The 11,939-nt window shown below is 45.8% G+C and overlaps 1 pseudogene; it reads left to right on the forward strand.

Moving 5' to 3' along the window:
• The first annotated feature begins 269 nt into the window (after positions 1 to 269).
• On the forward strand, positions 270 to 5,601 carry LOC123121197 (uncharacterized; annotated as a pseudogene).
• The last annotated feature ends 6,338 nt before the right edge of the window (positions 5,602 to 11,939 follow it).

Raw genomic sequence — 11,939 nt, forward strand, 5'->3', positions numbered from 1 at the left:
TTACGAAATTAATCTCTACTTTTAATGGAGCAGTTGATAGTCTCCGCCGGTTAATTTTCGTCCCCCCACTTTCGTTCGGTTTTTTTCGTAGGTTTTTTTTCGTCCTCCTCCCACCTTCCACGATCCCCTCGCACCTAAGAAAAAAAAATCGACCGACAACCCATCGCCCGAACCAGGGAGCGAAGCCCCCTCGCACAAACGAGGCTGCTCTCCCTCCGCAAATCCTAGCCGCCGCACAAGGGAAGAGACGAGGGACAGCAGGATGCACGATGCGCCGAGACGTGTCCGCCGCCGGCCTCTCCGCACTCCGCACCCCATTCCCCACCTCCTCCGGTCCTCGCCTACAGCCGCTCCTCCGCGACGGCACCAGCCCTCCAGGTGCCGCCGGCCCAAGCACGCCGCCTGCTCTCCATGCGCCGCCGCCAGCCCATGCACGCCGGTCAAGGCCTTGCCCCAGGCCACGGTTGGGCGTCGTGATCACTCATCTCCTCTCTGTGGCACCATCTCTCTCAGATCCAGGCTGCTCAACACTGTCGAGCCCCAACCAGAGCGCCCGTGCCTCACTGTCCTCGTGCGTCGTGACACTGTTTTCACCCCGTAGCCTAGGCCACGCGGGCTGACAACCGTCGCCGCCATCCTCACAAGCCGAGCCAGGTTGAAGGATGGCCGTCCGCCAGCTACGAGATCCATCCACCCAGTTTTGCATCCATCAAGCACCAGCCACCAGGTAGTAGAGATTTCTCCTTTGATTTAGCTGGAGATGCCGCTGATGTTTGTTTGCCTCATTTTCTCCGGCCGGCGCCAACGTGCTCGACTAGACCCCTGATTTTTGTTTTGTTTTTGCAGTGATCTGCGATGAGGCGTGGTACGACTCCTTCAGCATGTTGGGAGACTCGGCCGGCTCCAAGGACGACAACGATTACTCCAGCGTCAGTGGAGGTATTCTGCTCGCCCGGTTTCTCATGCCCTGCAGTGCAGTTTCAGGCTCGCAGTGTACTCAGCATCAGATGCTCCCCATCCGTGTAAATCCAGATCCTCTCCCCGTCTCCCGGAAGACGTTGCTGGCGGCACAAACGCGTCGCCGTGCAAGGACGCGGTGTGCTTGGTGGACGTGGAGGCGTGCCATGGTGACTCCTCCGACCCCCGGTGAAAAGCGAAGATCCGGATGCTGCTGCTCCTGTTGTTGTTGGTAGCCTGAAAGAACGGCAGGCTGCGGCGTCGTGCTCGCCTCGGCCTTTCCAGGGCTTGGTCCCGAGCTACAAGGTCCGGAGGATGTCGGTCGCCAGGTTCAGCCCGCACCACCCGAGGAAGAAATCGGCCATCGTCAGGCTCTCCTTCCAGAGGAGATCGTACGAGGGCGATGAAATGACCGAAATGAGTGAGTCAACAACAGCACTTTCATCTACTTATCCAGCAGTACCATTTAAATTGTTCATCAGCATTTCGTTTATGCTTTGCTGACAAAACTGACGATAAATTCAGCTGGCTCGGCGAAGTACCTGTACCCGCCGAGAGCGGGCTTGAGGCTGCCGTATTCGACCGACGAGAAACCGTCGGAAGGCTGCTGGTCGGTCCTCGAGCCGTCGGTGTTCAGAGTCAGAGGGGGAAAGGCCTCTTCAAGTAAGAAGCAATGTTACTGAGACTCCTGATATGCATTCATCCACTGTGTATATCTTCTATCTGGATGCCTGACTGAATCTTTCGAAATTGATTGCAGAGACAACAGGAAATCCCTAGCCCCAAACTAGTCCCCCTACACCCCGATTGAAGCAGACATGTTTGCCCGCGCAAGGAAGGTGTGCCACATTGCGCTCCCGTCGCTGAATCCCCATAACTCCTTCCCTTCGCTTCTCATTGTGAGCGTTCAGGTAATTTTCTCATGTTTCTTCACCTACTTAACCAAGTAGTGTTGATTGCTTAGTACATTTTTTTGAGAAAAATGATTTGTTGGTCTGAGCTCAAGAGGTTATTAAATGATCTGTACAGTTGCCTACCTATCCCACTACCATGTTCGGTGAGAACGACGGCGACGGTGTAAGGCCGGTCCTGTGTTTGTAGATATTCGACAGCTTTGACAAGGAGATTTCTCCTCGGCTCAAGGACAGCATCAAGGTAAGCCAAATTAATTGCATTTCAATGGCATCATAATATAACCCATTTTGAGTACGCCTGAACAAATTTCTGATGAGTTCATGGTTATGCAGAGTGTGATGAATGAGGAAACGAAGAAGGTCAAGGGGTTCCCGGGGGACAACAACGTGCCCTACACAGAGAGGCTGAAAATTCTGGCTGGCATTATAAACCCTGAAGACCTGCAGCTCAGCACCCTGAAGACCTTCAGAAGCCGGTGTTATCTAGATCCTAGCACAAGTTCTACAAGGTAGTAACCAGTTATACATGCTTCCTCACATCTCCATCAACCCACATTTGCTCAAATTCCTAAGTTCTTGATGCACCCCCAGTCCCGACTGAAACATCTGCATCTGTTCATTGTGATGTAGGGATCCATCGTCAGCGTCGTTCATTGATTCAGATCCATTGTGCCATTGGAATGACTTGGATTCTGCCGTTGTCACCAGCCTGAGGTTCAAATCCTAGACCTTGGCTACTCAGCTAGAAGCTATGTCAGACCAACTTCATTTAGTTCTTGAGATTTTTTGTGGCTTTGGATTTATAGTCTACGAGCAATGCTCATGCTTCTGTGATTCCTTCCAGCTCTAAAATACATGTATGCTTTTCTCTATGTTGTACTACTAAACTATATGTGGCCATCATATTTTAGATAAATGATGATGTGGTAATGCACACCTTTTAAATGCTGCACGTGTGGTTCAGTAAATCCTCACTATCATGTGTTGTGGCGTCCGTGTTGTTTTCAGAGCTTGAAGCAAGCAGAACACTGAATATATCTTTAGGGCGGAAGATATATTCAAAGTCGTCTCTTGTACTAATGTTCAGGGCAATGGGCGCTTGATATTTTAGGGCGGAAGGCTGAAGCAAAGAAAGCTGCGGCTCTTTAGTATATCTATAGATTTGCGGCTCTTTGAGCTGTGGTACATTTGATTCGAGACCCGGATGAGGTCGGTTAAATTAGGATTAAAGTCTGCACAATAACTAGGAACGCCGAACAAGCAAGGCTATTCAGATGAAGTCTGCACTTAATACTATAGGTTTCCTTTTGGGCTCCTGTACAGCTTCGCTAGCATCATAAATTAATTGTGGGATATAATGCATAGTAGTAGCTGCTTCTGTTTATTGTGGAAATCTTCTTAGTTTATAGGTTTCCTTTTCGTCTCTTGTACTAATGTTCAGGGCAATGGAAATCTTGTATAATAATCTGTACGTAGTTGATACTAACAACAGAAGGATGACATGTTTGTTTTTGGGCATAAAGTTATGCGCTGATCCTCTTGCATTTGGATTCCGGTCTTACCCTGACTATGCGGATATGCTATTCTAGGTTGGTTTTACGTTTCTTATTGGAAGAGTGAGATGCACAGGACAGAATCCAGTTTGTATCAACGCCTCATTGGTAAGCATGCTCAGGTTTAATGTTACTGCAAATTCCTCCCTAATTTCAGCCCTAGGAACTATACCAGATCATCATAAGGGTGTGTGAACTCGCACCTGGTCTTGATGCTATTTTTGCTGCATGGTAGTCATTGTTTTTTTATGTCTTGCCAGATGACCTCTTAAGTTCCTATTTTATTTTATTTCTCTTAAGAGTGGTGTCTCTTGCAGAATAGAATCATGTAGATTCGGCTTCATAAAGAAATAGTTTTAAGGGAGGACTTCAAAGAGTATTTTGCCAAATTTGGTAAAGTGCGGGTAAATTGATTTTTGGTTGTCCTTTTTCTTTACAATTGGTCGTGGAGCTTCTTGGATTAAACTTGTAAAGAGTAGTATTGGAAAGCCTCATTTTTGTAAGATGCTCTGGTATTTCCGAGTAGAAGAAAGCAAAGCCAACAATGGTCGTTAGAAATTATTAGTACTCTACAAAATTTGTAACACATCATATTAATTGGGAACTCAAATCTTGGTTGCAAAATTTAGATCTGTGCTATAAATGCAGGCAATACAAAAGGTAGGAAGACCATACGAAGACCAATACAAATAGGAGGATGCATGAGCTTCAGATATGATTGAATTCAGTCTGAAGATGGAGACTTGAAGGAGGAATTAGTGGAGAATGGGAAGGTGGATAGAACATGGGAACCAATCAAATACGTGTAGGTATGACATGGTGCTTTTTTTAATCTCTTGCGGATGTCAATATTTTTCTACAGTTACATATATAAAACTGAATCACAAAGGATTTTATTTTTGATTAGGTACACCATAGAATAGTCTCACATCTTGGTTTATTTATTACCCTGTTTAAATATCAACCAACATGCTTGTCAAATTTGTAATTTATAATTTGTTATTTGCTTGCCTCAAGGCAATATTCTCCCAAGATATATATCTCTCTGTGTGTGTGTGTGTACTTGGACAGAAACACTTCCCATACCCGAGGTCTCAGTTAATGTACTGCTGTTGAATTCTTCTGTCACTTTTGATACAAAGCTATAGCTATACTTTCATTTGCCAAGAAGATAAAATAGGTTAAATACTGTGATTTAGTTACTTTCAGATTTTGGTATATTTTGAGAAGTGCTCCACAAATATGAATGAAAGGAGCTTGTATTTGAGGTAATAGTCTAGGAAGTTTTATTTAAGATATCATCTGTGTCAATGAAAAATAGTACTAGACGTGTGAATAAAGGCCACCTATGACATACAAAGTACTGTAATAAAATCGGAGGGCTGGGGAAGTGTTGGACTGGAGCCTCGCCCCCATGCGGTATGCTCTGTCCAAGTACGTGCTCCTGTTCGCCACATCTGCATACTGGATGAAACCTGCGTGCTAATTGCGTATTATGTGCAAGTCAGTATTGAACGCTCTGTATTATTGTTCCAGAGAAGTAAGTTTCAACAGTTTCCGTGACATTTCATGTATGTTCCATGCAGTAGTCTAGGTGGGAATTATATTGATGATTTCATTTTACCTTCATATCTGCTGAATTTTCTTACCAAACACAAAAGCTTTGTGTCTTGAGGTGTTGATAGAAGTGAACATAATTCATGATACAATCCTGATACTCTGAAAATATTTTTATGGTTCAGTATTCCTACGAGGGGAGTGAGTATGAGTGGATCAACACGTGGAGCAGCTGCTGCCTATGAGGCGAGTGAGTGGAGACGGCCTGATCTGTGCAGCGGAGGGGCTATAGAAGCTCGAACGAAAGATTCGTCGCCAGCATCGGAGCAATTTATTGGGCAGATCGATACTAAAGCTCATGCATGGACGTGAAGGCATGTCTTTATTAAGTTCAATCTTTGGAAACTTGGCATGTGACGCTGTGTAAAAATAGAAGATGCTAGAAAATTGTCTCTGGCCAATTTCGTATGTAGCTGTGAGCATTGCTAATTTTTGTCAACATGAATGATATTTGGACTATTTATATAGCTACCATGTGCTGAACAAATTGTCTGATTAATGTAACCCTCCCGAATAGATTGGTGTGTGTGCCATGTCATTTGGTCTGCGTTACACTAACAGAATCATTTTGTCAATGCCCGGTCCATTAATACTCTTTCAAAATTTTGTTTTGACTGCAACGTTGTAGTTGTTTTTTCTGGTATGTATGATAAGCATAGGTGTCAATTTTGGAGCAGATGATAGATTGTTGGTTGTAGTGATCTGATATTTTCATGACTATTCATATCAATGATTATGCTTGCCCCCATGAGAAACACACCAAGAAGAAAAGATAGTGAGATAGGGAGGGGAAGAGAAAGATGACGAGGAGATGCATTTATCTACCGCATCACAAGTATGAAATATCATCACATGTCAATTGTCTATCACTCCCATATCACATGACATTTCTCTTTGTATATACATTTTTAGTAGCATATTTTTTGTTGTGCATATATTTTGTTAGCCCGTGGCAACGCACGGGCATTCTACTAGTCAGAATAAATGATGAGCAAGAGTGTGATAAGATTTTCAAAAGAATCGGGAACCAACGACTGATGCACATATATCCTTTGAAATTACAAGAGTTTTATCACGAGGCAAATGATGCTAGCACTGTCAGGAGGTTGTCATGTGCCACACAGATCATGACACGAGTAGACGCCTAGGATAAAGGGTATAGTGGAGCTCGACCTAGAATGGACCTTTCCATTCTTTTTTGCTTGCTTTCTCACTCAGGCATGTCATCCACTAGCTCCGGAAAGTCACCTTCTCAGCCCGAGCTCAAATGAGCTTGGGTGAACAGTAAAATTGAAAAAAAATCAAAAACAAATAATTGTTTGTGTGAATTTTTTTGGCAAATGTTCAAAGAGCTTGAAAAATTTCAACATGAGATCACATTTGTGGAAGTCATGGAAAAATAAATAAAACAAGTGCTCTAAAATGCTTTCGAAAGTATCATTTTTGGGGTATCGATTTTGTTTTTTCCCGCGCCTTCCAGGAATGTGATTCCATAATGAAAATTTGCAACCTCTTAGAACATTTGTCAATGTTTGTAAAATAAATTCATTTTTTTATTTTTTTCGATTTTACTGTACATCCGAGCTCATTTGATCTCGGGCTGAGAAACTCCACTTCCACTAACTCCTCTACATTGTGTGACACAATGCTTACGGTCGTTTTTATATTTGTAGTCATGCGCTAACCTTAAATTAACTTAGGAATAAATATTCTACTACCTTGGTTCTTAAATAATTAACTTAGAAACAGAGGGAGTGATTGTTGAGCTGTGGATCGATTACTAAGATAAATTTATTGCCATTTTTCATGGGCCGCGCTACGCATCGGCTGGCGGATCTTTCTAAAAGATCCGCCGCCTCGCCAACCGTCAGATGTACAACCATCGAGCGTCCAACGTTGTTTTCATCATTGCAACAAGGGTAGTGTTGTGGAATACTTTGCAACAAATATTATGTTGCAGAAATCTTTTGCAATAGGTAATGTTGCAGAATTTTTTTCTTCACTATTTTTGCAACATGGGTGTTTTTGCGAAAAAGATTGCAACACAAACAATGTTGCAGAAAATATTTCTAGTTTTTTTCGTCTTTATTTTTTACAACATGGTTGTTGTTGCGGAAAGGCAATTTTGCAACACACACAATGTTGCAGAAAGATAGACGCAAAAGACACGCATACACGCGTCACACAGAGGAGGTGGCGGATTGCACGTGAGCGATCCGCCGGCTGAAGGTAAGCATTTCCCATTTTTCATAGAAAGGGAAGTCTATGCGGAATTATTTACAAATGTTCACAAAATCACATTCTCCCCTGGTAAAATTATCCACATGATTTTCAGGAAGGATGTGCTTTTTCAGTAAAGGAAAATCTACTTTCCTAATGAAGGTTTAATGCAAGAACGTCAACAATGTCCATGTCGCACAGAGCCCTACAAACTCTAGGGGGAGTGGAAGGTCAAGACGAGGTGGTTCTAACGCTATAAACTGAGTGCATGAGGGAGGTTGCGGTGAGAGAATTTTAAAACATGACGAACGACCATCAGTTTTAGCAAGGATTTTGCTGCACGCCCTGCAGGAACCGTAGCCGGTTACGAGGATTGGGTCGTCTGGCACACACGCACACGCTGGTGTGGCCTTACGCCTGAGTGGTGGTCGGAAAATGTAGCCCAACTATAACTTTTCATCACAATTCGCCCGTGATTCTTCAGGCATATATATTCACATCACCTGAGCTAACTCCTCAACTCAAGCAAAATCAGATGAACCTTTCATGCATCAGACGGGTGAGGAACAACGCTAAAGTTGGATGAAAAAGCGCAAAAGTATATGAAAATGAAATCCATCCCTGTTTGTTTGCGATCTCACGATTAGAGCTGCAAATTCTGTAGAGAAATTTAGCACGCGGAACAAGAACTAGCTAAAAACAACGATCAATGCACTTTACCCCTAAAAAAATGGTTAATGCACTGTACCTTATGGAAAAAGCTTGGATCGATCTAGCATGACTCTCAGGTCTCACGGATGACAATCTTGTATCTTTCAGCCAGGGTGTGTCGTGGTCAAGCTCATACACCACAAGGTGTGCGGACCCGTACCTGATCCTCTCCACGGCTCAGCTACATGGATGCTAATATGAATGCTGGCAAGCAGCTACAAAATCCGAGCCATTGACTAGCTAGTTATTTCCCAATGCCTACAATTCCAACTACGTAGTAACAAGTTTGACATCCTACGAACCAATAACCATCTTTCCATTTCGGTTGTATCTATACTTACTCTTGGGATATCTCTACAACATACACATAGTAGTAGACTGGATGTGTGTATACAGTTAGTTCATATAGATAGCTAGGATACCAGTGCCTAAGATATGATGGCTATTATATACCGCAAGAACTGACCTGAGGACATGCTTCTGTAAATATTATTGGTGGTGTAAGGTGTGTGATGAATGATATTCGGTCAGTGCTCCGTGATTTCTCATACTCCACATCCTAGCACAAACTCAATCCCGGTTCCAGACATAGACGTATTACAGTTTCTTTACAAAAACGAAATAAATGTGTCGATTGAGTTTTGCAACCTTGCACAAGTTAATGCCCAGATATATTACATACAATCCTAATGGGATTTTCCTGATGTACGACATGCAACAGCTGATGGAAAAACAGATATAACCCTCTCAAGTTGTTCCTTCCACGTGGCACCAGCGGAAACCCATTGGCCCCACACCAAAAGTGTCGATGGTGCTCCTTCTCAAGTTCGTGCGGCGGTGTGTACGATCACTGGGAGAGGCATCATGTGTACAGATCAGATGTGCCGGCAGTAGTGAGGTGAAAAATCATGATATAGGGTACCACACTCTTCTCCCCGCCAACCCTCTCCTCTCCCTCCTAGCTCACCAATGAGCGCCGGCAAAACCTACACACTCCCGTTCCAGGGTGGCAGGGATCAACCCACCTCCCTACCACCTACAGCCGGTGAAGCCCATCATCTCTCCTCACCCAGCACACACCCTAGATCCATGTCACTTGCTAGTGTGAACGTATTCACTCCCACTCTTGCTAGACCATCTGGTACCACATATGACTCACCGATGTCCCACCCTGCCCACCCTCCTATGTGCGCATCTCCAGGGTGGCCCTCCGCATTGTCCCAACAAATAGGTGAGATCTCTGGAAGACATTGATGTCGTTATGAGATCGGGTCATATGCCAAAATAGCAATGCAAGTCCAAAAAATGCTAGGAGGCAACAGCTGCCAAAATTACAGTTGGATCATGGCAATGCTCGGTGAATTGGCCATGCCTACGGGGCAATTATTACACCTCCTACAATCAACACTCTCAAGCATCAAAGGCCATCCTCTTGCTTCACCTCTATTTAGTTCATGCATCAGGTGTTGTATTAATCCTATAATGATTTCAAAGTTTTCTTTGATCCGACTTGAAATTTTGGCTATCAACTCACTTAAGATCAGCCAGTTTCAACTCGGCTTAAAAAAAGGATCAACACTGTCCGCTCGTCTACGCTGCCTCCGCGCGGTGGCCGGGTGACCCTCCTCCATCTGACGCTCCCCAACCTCCTTCCCCTCGCTGCCACCAAGACGCGCCACCTGGCGAAGCTCTTTATTATGGTGTAAGATATGGTGGATGATGTTTAATTTTTTTCTTTCGAGAATTCTCAAAGCTGCATTCTCTATAAAATGGTATAATTTCTTTTAGAGAAAAGGCATAAGGCCGAGCCCCGAGAAAAGGCTTGAACCTAGCCCGACTTTGAATTAAGAATACCATCAACCGGCGGGATTACAATAAAACAGTTACATACAAAAGAAACAAGAAACAACAAAGATACAAAGAGTTGTACCAGCTTACAACCTAGCAGTGATACAGGCAAACCCAAGATAGAAAAAGGAGCCTAGCCTAAACCACCAAGGCTAAACGCCTAGAGCAGCAGTCACACCAACAAGGGGTGTGAGGGGTAGCAAGACACCAACATCGATAAGCAACAATTCATTACCTACTCCGGTGCTTGTGGAGCAATTACAAGAGATCATAAAGGTCATTTCATCATGGCTTCTACAGCTAGGCTTGAACATGTGGCTGATGTTGTTGCTGCCGAAGCAGCAGCACTTTTTGAAGGATTGAAGCTGGCCCTAAGTTTGGGCTGCACTGAACTGCTGGTAAGGATGGACAATAGCACAATTTGGGCAACTGCTGGTAAGAATGAAGGCCGTTCAATGACGGCAGCGCCGGTGCTGGATGACTGCAGGAATATCTTGTGTGATTTCGGGATGGTTACATCTGAGCATTGTTTTAGAGAGTCCAATGTAGTAGCTCATGAATTAGCTAGATCGGGATGTGTGAACGACCTTCTGTTTGGGCCGAGGCACCTCCTAGCTTCGTTGTTAAATTCCTAGCAGATGATGTAACCGTTATTTGAGTTAATAGAGTAATCTTCCCGTAAAAAAAGAACATGCCAAGACCGACAAGCCAATCGCTTCTGCCTCCGAGAAGGACCACAATCCTCTTGCCCTGGCTCGAAGGGTGTTGTATCATCGAAAGGCAGAGTGCTCACCCGACGGCTGAATGGAGAAACAGACTGGCATCCTAGGCATGAGGGAGGATAGCACGACCACCGTTGGGGTCCCACGACCTCACTTTCACCCACTGGGAAACTATACATCTAGACGCAACCTGAAGAGTGCCACCAGAAATTGAAGAATGCGAGGAGAAGATAAAGAACACTGAAAAAGTCTTTGCCATCACTTGCCTTCAACAAGCAGGGAAGCACGATCCACACCACTGCGTACCCTACACAACGCCTCCAGGAAGGGGAACAACGTCTACCCACCCCCGCCATCCTCAAGGGAACCTGGACTTTCACCCCAAGGGGGGTGACGAAGAGGACGGCGGGAGGGGATCTCAATGAGGCCTCCAAGAATGGGACCGACTCCAAGACAATGGAACCGACATTCTCGTGGCCACCGATGGCCAAAAATTTCCCCCCGTCCCACACCCCACACACAACCACAAGGATAGAAGAGCATGAGCCGTCGAGGTGAAGCCACCATGGCTGGATCAAACCGGCAGGTAGAACCACAGGTGGAGGGCAACAGTCTACACCAAAACTAGTGCACACCCGCTGAAACTTCGCCGACCACACGACCGAAGTTGTCGAATACACCAGAACTAGTGCACACCATCCGCACAAACTGTGGCCGCTGCCCCGGCATCCACCCACCACAAGCATTTCCACCAACTCAACAAACACGCCCTGGCACCACCCCAGTCGACACGACCAAAGCCGCCACGACAACCATGAAGGCAAAAAGAAACCTGGCAACGCTCAAATAGGCCAGGTTTGGCAAGGAACCAAACCCGATGGCTCCCTAAGACGCCAAATCTGGCAGCTTGAGAGTGGGATCGGCACCACCAGACCGAGTAAAGGGGTCAGAACCCCTTGCCTGTCTCCCACCGGGCAGAGTAAAGGGCCACCAGCCACCAACCAAAATCTGAGGAAGGCGGCGACCATGGCTGCCTGGCAGGAGCCGAATCATAGGTCGCTCACGGAGCGCGTCATGGACGGCGTGCCACCATGGCCGCCGCCGCAACATCCAAATCCGGGAGGGAGACTGATGCCGGATGAAGTTGGTAAAGAGGGGTGGTCATCGACTGGAGCGAAGGGTGGGGCACGCAACCTGGGCAGGGGAGTATGCAGGGACACCCCGCCACCGCGTACAGCCACACAGGCAAATCTCATGGCGGCGAAGGGAGGAGGAAAGAGGTAGGGGTTGCTTGTCCCAAAGTTAGGGATTCACCCCCGTGTCGCCCGGGTGCCTGGGGGGGGGGGGGGGGGGGGGGGGGGTGGAGGGAAAGGCACAAAAAAATATGATATCTCCCT

The sequence above is a fragment of the Triticum aestivum genome, chromosome 5D (genome assembly GCF_018294505.1).
Source record: "Triticum aestivum cultivar Chinese Spring chromosome 5D, IWGSC CS RefSeq v2.1, whole genome shotgun sequence".
Lineage (NCBI taxonomy): Eukaryota > Viridiplantae > Streptophyta > Magnoliopsida > Poales > Poaceae > Triticum > Triticum aestivum.